The sequence below is a fragment of the Nothobranchius furzeri genome, chromosome 15 (assembly GCF_043380555.1).
Source record: "Nothobranchius furzeri strain GRZ-AD chromosome 15, NfurGRZ-RIMD1, whole genome shotgun sequence".
NCBI classification, from domain to species: Eukaryota; Metazoa; Chordata; class Actinopteri; order Cyprinodontiformes; family Nothobranchiidae; genus Nothobranchius; species Nothobranchius furzeri.
Window position 1 is genome coordinate 27,852,924 of NC_091755.1, and position 8,515 is coordinate 27,861,438.

Consider the following 8,515-nt stretch of genomic DNA (forward strand, 5'->3'; position numbering starts at 1 on the left):
TTATTGTATTTATTGACACCAAGTTACTTGAAATAGGTTTTATGTGCAGTTCTGAGATTTTAATGAGTTAGTTTTTTTCATCCTTGAGGCTTGCTAGAACTCAGAAAACTAGAAAACAATTTACTATGAAACAAATATTCAGATCAACTTTATTTACTGGTAATGTAATTTTCTTTGTGGAAATGAGCTTGTTTGTTCCTTCTCTTTAAATAATCTGTGAGGCTGATTATGTACATAATCCCTGAGTGAAGAATGTCCGGTACCAACACGTGATGAACTTTAGTCTCTTTAGCCAACGTGCATGTTTGTGCCAAAAGTGGCAGGGAGTTAGTTTGGTCATTTACCTTCATTTCACCTGATTACTGCATTGGCCGCCATCTTTGTTTGTATCATAGGATGCTGTTTGGAGACAACAGCCTCTTCTAACAGGCTGCATCTCTGCTTTCTTTTCATTCTATTTTCTATAAATGGGTTCTTCTTGTTGCCACTGCTCCTGTTTGACCCAGGTTGTTTACATACCTCTCTTGGTCTCTGACTTGCATGCTGAATAATTTCCAAACCAGGTGTTGGACACAGAAATTGTCATTATACTGTGGTTTGTGAAATGCTTTGTAATGGATTGCCTTAACTAAAGATTAAATATTGACAACTTTGGCAGAATGCTAAGCGAGTTTTTACTGTGTCTCTCTCTCACACACACACACACACACACACACACACACACACACACACACACACACACACACACACACACACACACACACACACACACACACACACACACACGTGTTTTCATGTGTTTAGCTGCTAAATTTCCTGCTGTTTGGTTCTGATTAGACAACACAAATGAGCCAAATCATGCCACCGTGACAAATCGAATATAAGGAAATCACTTGTAACTTCCACATGCTCTTCAGCTTACGTAACCACAAACACCGGAACAGTTAGTGTGATTTTATTTACACAAAAAAATTAACTGGTGTATTAACTGAAAGTCCACAGAGCAGCAGAATTAAAGCATATAGATAATGCTTGTTATTTTGATGCATTTAAATATGTTTTTCATCCATATCTGAATCACACAAGAACACAATAACACTATGAATTTGACACAATATCCTCTCATAAAAGATTTATTTGAAAATATACAATTACCTTACAAATTTTGATACATGGAATGGAGACATCTAAATGTGTCCTTTCAGATGACAAGATTGCAAAGATTTCTTTGTGTTTATTTATTTAGACAAGTAAGCGTTTGCAAGTGTAAAACTGAACTTTAACATGTTTTCTATGATCAGGACGCACCTTCAAGCAAACTTAAAGGTGTTGAATACTTGTTTAATCAAATTTAGCAGTGGGCTCTGCTGTGTGGTGGAGTTGCTAATGCTAACGGTTAGCTTCGACTAGTTGGGACATTCTCTGATGATCTTTGGACGCTAAAAGATAAATAACCTTCCTCGTTCCGAGTCAAGATGCGTGAGCCCATGAATGTTCAGTGACAGTTTTGATGTAAATCTGTCAGGATTATCAAATTCTAGATTTTCACTTTCTATTTTCTATCTGAATCTGATGCAGGAGATAGGAGTAGGAGACTATTTTCTTGTTCAACATGCATGGAAACATCACAATGACCAATTTTAATCAAAAATAATAATTGAAAAGGTTTTTTAAGAGTTCCACCCCTTTAAAAATAAAAAACATGGAGCACAGAAGAAGTGGACAATTTGTAGCTGAAAGACTTTTGCATCCAAAATTTCTCTGATCTTCTGGCGTGGTGCACACAGATAAGCGCAGACATTCTGCTCACTAAATGTAAAAGGGTAAACCTGCATGACAAACTCAGAGTGACTGATTATAATCAAAAATGTATGAAAAATAAAAATGTATTTTTTCAGTGTTCCACACCTTTAAAGAACTCTGACGAGAATTCGACAAGTTTCCAGATGTTTGGTACAGAGATAAAATGCTTTTATTTACTTAGATTGGTGAGCAGAAGTGGTGAAACACTAAACATTATTATTTAATCTTAAATAGTCAAATCATTTTACTCTTTTCATTTCTTGATTTGCTAACATTTAACTACTGCTTAAGTATTTACAACTCAGAAATACTAGTTCAGTAGACAAATTTCCAAGTACTTTGTACTAGTTTGTTTTAATTAAAGTATCTTGTATTTAAGTGTATTTTACGTAAGTACTAGTAGCTCCAACACATCATTACCTACTTCTGTGTACTTCTTATTTTAAGTGCATTGGTTTGAATGTTTTTTCTAAGTAAGAGGAACTAATCATATTGTACAGTGCATGTGTCCTCCATCAGGTTTTGTGTTTTTATTTATTTCCTGTTCTTGCTGGTGCCTGTGCCATCATAACATTCCACCAATAACAATCTGTTTTTCTGGCCATCATTCAGGGTCCATTATGGTTTGATTTATTTTTTCCTCCTGATTATTTATGTCCACTCGCAGTGTGAAATCGAGCCGTGCCGCAGCATCATTCTGGCTTTTTAGAGGTTTGCAGAAAACAGCTTCCTGTTGGAGTAAAACAAGAAAACAAAGAGACAGAGCCAGAGCTGAAAATGAGACTAAACTATAATAAACACGACATGGGTTTAAGAACAATTTTATTCACTTCCCAAAATTAGATTGTTTGCACATCCATCCCCACTGTAGTAAATGAAAAATCTCTTGACAGTATAAGAAAACTTTGATCAAATTTACCAAAAACAATTTTATCTGAAAGGATTTGTGATCTTGTGCTTTTGGTTTGAAACTCAGTGACCACAGATGAGATGAGGAATGTGTCATGTGTCTATGTGTGTATGTCTGATCTCAGAATTGTGTGTACTGAAACTCCAATTTCCCTCTGGGATTAACAAAGTACTTTGAATTGAATTGAATTGAATTATGCTGCAACTGTCATTTATTTTTCCAATATTCAAATAAGCTATGGACGTCAATGCTAGACAATCCCACCTGGACCAGATATTCCCAGTTCACCCACAGGCAGGCTGCCATCGTTCTGACAAAAAGAACCATGCACTTAGATTTGGAATCACTGATCTGAATTCCAAATGAATCACACTTCCTGAAATACCAATAAAGACATCCTGATCTACAGTACATGTCATTTTACCTTTAGGAAAACTGGAAAATTTCTGTTTTAGTCTTTTACGTAAAAATGGACTCATAGTAATGTGTAAAAACATTTATTTACAATTTGCTTCATGTCACCCAGTTTCTGTCCTGCTTAAGCATCAGATCACACTGAGAGCACATTGTGGAGTGTAAAGGTGTGTTTCACTCATTTAATCAATACACTTGCAGTGGTCTCTGGTAGGAATGAATGCCTTGCAAGCTGTACTCGAGGCAAAAAAGCTCAGAAACGCTTGGATAAGCACCAACAAAGCTGCTGTTGCAGAGAGTGGCACAACACGGAAAGATTTGGAGTTTCATTTCCTGATATTTTGATATCTTGCCTTGGATAAGACAACAGCAATGCAAGTCTACCACTGACTTCTACCACACTGTGTAGGAGACTATTTTCATGTTCAACCTGCATGGAAACCTCACAATGACCAATTTCAATCAGAAACAATAATAATTAAAAAGTAAACAAATAAATAAAAAATAAGAAATAATAATTAAATAATGTTTTTTGATAGTTCCACCCCTTTAAAAATGAAAACATGGAGCACAGAAGAAGCGGACAATTTACAGCTGAAGGACTTCTGCATCCAAACTTTCTCTGATCTTCTGGCATGGTGCACACATGTAAAAGATAAGCACAGACGTTCTGCTCACTAAATGTAAAAGGGTAAACACAGCAGCCTTTAGACTCAACTGCATCAAATTTTAGCTAAACAATATTGTAAATGATAAAAAAGAATTAATCTGTAGTTAGCTCCAGATGTGTCGAGACTTCCTTTGTTGCTGCTGAGTTTTAAAGCACGCCTGAAACTTTAAACCCATAATGATCAACATTCTTGTACTTCCTAAAGTTCTTCACTACCACATCTGCTTTAACTATTTTCTTTCTGATGTGTCACTCACAACCAGACAGCTTTAGAAAGTCTCCTTTTTTTCACCCCGGTGCCTCCTTCACCTCTGATCTCCACCGTCAGACATTAATCAGCTTTACTCCACAGCTACATGGTCCTCTTGGACTTCACATGTCTTACTTTCTCTGCGAAAGCTCTGGCGTAACTGTGAGCTGAATCGAGTCAGCGGTTCGTTTAGTTTAGTTGTTCTGACATCCAATCCAACTCCAAACAGTGATTAGTTGCATTGGTGAGCGTTCCATTGTCTCAGAGTCTTTATGAACAGAGATCTGCCGGCCGTTCTAGATCAAACAGAACAGCCAGAGTTCCCCAATAATGTTGATTTTTATCTACGCGTCTGTTCCGTTGGGCAAATTAGCGTCCTCTCTCTGAATGCATCTCCCTTGGACGTGTTTTTCTCCCCCTAATTAGATGCACTGCTGAGGAATCAAGATGTCCACCTGGGGAGATGGAGACAGCAGCTGGAGACACAAATTACCGGCCTAAGATAATACCAACACCTCCCTTTGCCCACCCACAAGCTGCCTGAACAATAACCACCAACTGGCATTCAGGAAGAAAATCAGCAGTTAATGACATAGAATTACCTCCTATGTTCTGTATGAGATTTCACATGCATGAGAGTTCCACTGGCTCGTCCAGAAGACAAGATCTTTTTCAAAAACATGTCTGATCTGCAAAAAAACTGGTTTTAGAGAGATCCTTTCGCTGCAAAGCCCTTTACCGCTCATAATTAACACATTACATGTGGTTTGTTTAATCCATACCGAACTAAAGAGGGGAAAGACTAATTCAGGTTCCACTGAGAGTGGTGGAACAATTCTTAAAGCTTTCATAAGGCCCTTTGCACCAGCATGTCCTCCATTTTTAGAGCTTTTTAAAGCACATTATTATTGTTTTTTTTTTTAAATATTGTTGTAGGAGAGCACAGTTTTAACATAAACAACTGCGGTCACTAGTCGCTCAGCAGGGCCTCCTTCTAATAATATCAGGCTGGATTGCAGTTTCCATATTGACCTGTTAGATCAACACAACCAGAAGTCTTCTTGGTGCATCTCAATCCCAATCAAAAACACATGCACGTTCTCCAGCAGCACAATGTCAGTTTTTAGAGCTCGGGTTCAAGAACACCATGCAGCTTTTCCCCCTCATGTCCAGATTTAGGAGGAAGAGGAGGAGGAGGAGGTGGTGGTTGCAGCTCCTAACTTACCTCTCTGTTATAAGCTCTGCTGCTTAACTGCTCTCACCTCGAGGGCTTTGCTGAGCAGCACAAACCATCTCTCCACCACAATGCACTTGGTGCCCTGTACTGGCAATAAATCATCATTAGGCCACCGATAAGAAGCAATATTATAAGGAGGAGGGAAGGTGCAGCACGCTGGAATGGAGCCGGAGTGGTGCAGTGGGGGTTTCCCATCACCACTTTTATTGGATAAAATGTTGGGAGATTTGTCAGCTTGGAATCAGTGTCCACTTCGAAAAATAATTGTGATGAATCAGCTGTTATCTGGTAAAATTCAGAGATGATAAAACATATAAACACACGGTTGAAATAGAGGACACAGCGGACAAAAATATGGAAACTAAAATTTCCTCCCTGATTAAAGCTGATGCAATGATGAAATTAAAAAAATAACACTCAGGGAGGTTATTTAGTATTTTCTGCATGCAGCTCTTTCCCCATAATATTGCATTCTCATTACGCAGAAAAATAAGATGAAACTGAAGCTGTCTGGGATGTTTTGCTGCTTTCATTTGGTTCTTTGTGTGTGAACCAAACAGGCAGAAAGGTAAATAAACCCAAAGGCTGCACACCTTTTTATTAAACTTGTCAGTAGATAAAATGTTTCCAAATGACACTAGAAGTGTTAAAACTGTGATTTACACTTTAGTAATAATTTAGATTCTGAATGAGAGAGGATGAAGACAGAGTCATCAGTTGGCAGCGCTGATAACAAGAACAAACAAGTCATTTATTTTCAAGAGCTTCCTTGTAAATTGTTCACAAATGTAAAATAAATCTCTTTAATTGATGACAAGTCCAGCCTCACACACACATTTAAGTGTAACTCTGTTCCTGTTTTTACGCATTTCATAAATCTCACAAAGCAGAAGGACGTGAAGACAGAGGCCCGTGCAAATCAAAGCGCTCTTAAATCTCCGAGCACTGCCAGCAGCTATAAAACATTTCAGCAGCAAGAACTGTTCCCTGTTGGCGTTTGTGCCATTTAGCACTGAGCCGAAAAGGACTCACAATATTCGCCCTGGCCGGATCGTTGTGTTGTAAAAGGCTTTGGAGAGTTCAAATGAATGAAAGCAGATGGCTGTTTCATGTAGTGCTTAACTAACAATTCCTACGCTGGTGATACTCCTCTCTTTCTTCCTTTCAGACCACCCCACAGTAATCTGGTGCTGGATCCACATCCAGGCTTCTGAAGTGGGCAAAAACGAGGAAGAAGAGCTGCAAAGTTAGACAGAAAGAGTAGAGAGGTGTAATGTGGAGTAAACAGATGCTAGATGGAGCTCAAAGGAGGTGAGACAGTGGGGGAGAGAAGGAGAGAGCAGATTAGAGATGGAGAAGAGGAAGGGCTCCTAAATGACTCCTTTACCATCAGCTGGGTCTGGCCCTGTGGAAGACAGAGACTTCCTGCTATGGGATTAGAGAAAGTTAGCAAAAAGATTAATGACTCTTGGCGTCGCCCTGGCCCAGGGAAAATGAAAATGCTAAAAATTCTGAGTCTAAGATGAAGAAATGAAAGGAACTGAAAATAAAACCAAATAACTTTTGACTCTCATTTTCATTAATTTTGCATCAGAAAAACTGAGTTTTAGTGACTTCTAGAAATCAGAATCCGTAAAAAAAAAAAAAAAAAAAAAAAAAAAAAAAACCTGCAGCTTCCTCTCAGAGCAATAATGACTTTGGCAGCTTTTACCTCTGCGCCCTAAATCCTGCTTTTCTGCCTTCTTCCTGTTTAACAGAGACATTTTCTCTACCCCCCTGCACATCACCATGCACTTTCAAACCCTGAGCACACAAAACACATGCACTGCAGTGTGTGTGTGTGTGTGTGTGTGTGTGTGTGTGTGTGTGTGTGTGTGTGTGTGTGTGTGTGTGTGTGTGTATGTGTGTGTGTGTGTGTGTGTGTGTGTGTGTGTGTGGACCCTTGCACAGACAAACACGAGCAGGAGCAACAGAAATAGCAGTAGGACTGAGAGCACTAAGATGAGAGCTTCTGCTGCTGTGTGGGTGTGACACGGCTCAGCTCCATCGCTCCAGCTCTCTGCAGAAAATCTGGGAAGAAAAGGGACTGAAAGAAATCAAAAAAGTACAGAAACCAGTCGTTTTCTTATTGTCTGTCCCACCCAGATGGAAGCCTTGAGTTGCTTGTCTGATGTTACTAATGCTGAGCTCTGAGCTGCAGCTCGTCTCCCACGCAGCTCAGACAGAAGGCGTGGTGTTTGAAGAGCCACAAAAAGTCGACTGAGTCAGCATTTGAAATTGGAAATAAAAACAAAGGGGTTATTACTTTTTTGCTTCATGCTGCGAGCTAAAATGTGGTTCTGTTGCTCATCGGTGCAGACACCAGGAAGGTCCTGCGTGAAGCTGGGCTGTCGGCCGAGCTGACACTTTTGGTTTCTGTGTGATGTGATGCCTGACTGGTGAGGACTCCCTCTGCATTATGGATGAATCTTCTTTAGACCTCTAAGCACAACCTGTGAGAAAAGAAAGAGTTCCCTCCTGGGAAAGCTGTTTATCATTTGGTCTGACAGTGAACAGAGAAACTAAACAGCATTTCAGATCATTTAGGTTTTAATCTAGAAAAGGAGGTGAGACTGTTGAGCTCCTCAGGAGCTGTCCATGGTGCTGAAGTGGCTTTCTAGGGCTTTCAGGGGTAATTATCCTTATCTTCGGGGGTTATTATGTTATGTTGTAAGATTTTGAAAGTGTCATAAATAAGTTTTTAAAATAAAGACAAATAACCAAACAAAGAGTTTGATACAGTAGTAAAGAGCAGGTTTAAAATGTTTGAGTCAGAGATTCAATTTTCCATTCATTTTGATGTGATCAAATATTTTTATTGTGTCTTTACAAAAAGTAAATATAATACAAAGAATCTAAATTATTCATAATGCAAAGATGTAAAGGCAGATGTACCAAACCACCCCAACCTCCATTCCATAGTTTGTATTCATAAACACATTTAGGGGTAGCTGAATGAAAATGTACTGATAAACTTTATTTGATTAAAATCAATACATATTTTGACTAAAACAACAACTAATTAAACATTTAAAGTTTTTAAAACAAACATTTAGAAATGAGTCAGCTCACTGATAGATTTGTGATATTGTAATTAGGGGTCACATGTGTCGATGATTAAAAACCCATCAGAGGAATAAAAAGGTGTAACCTGCCCTTTTCCAACTCTGCCATTTGATTTGCTACTGAACA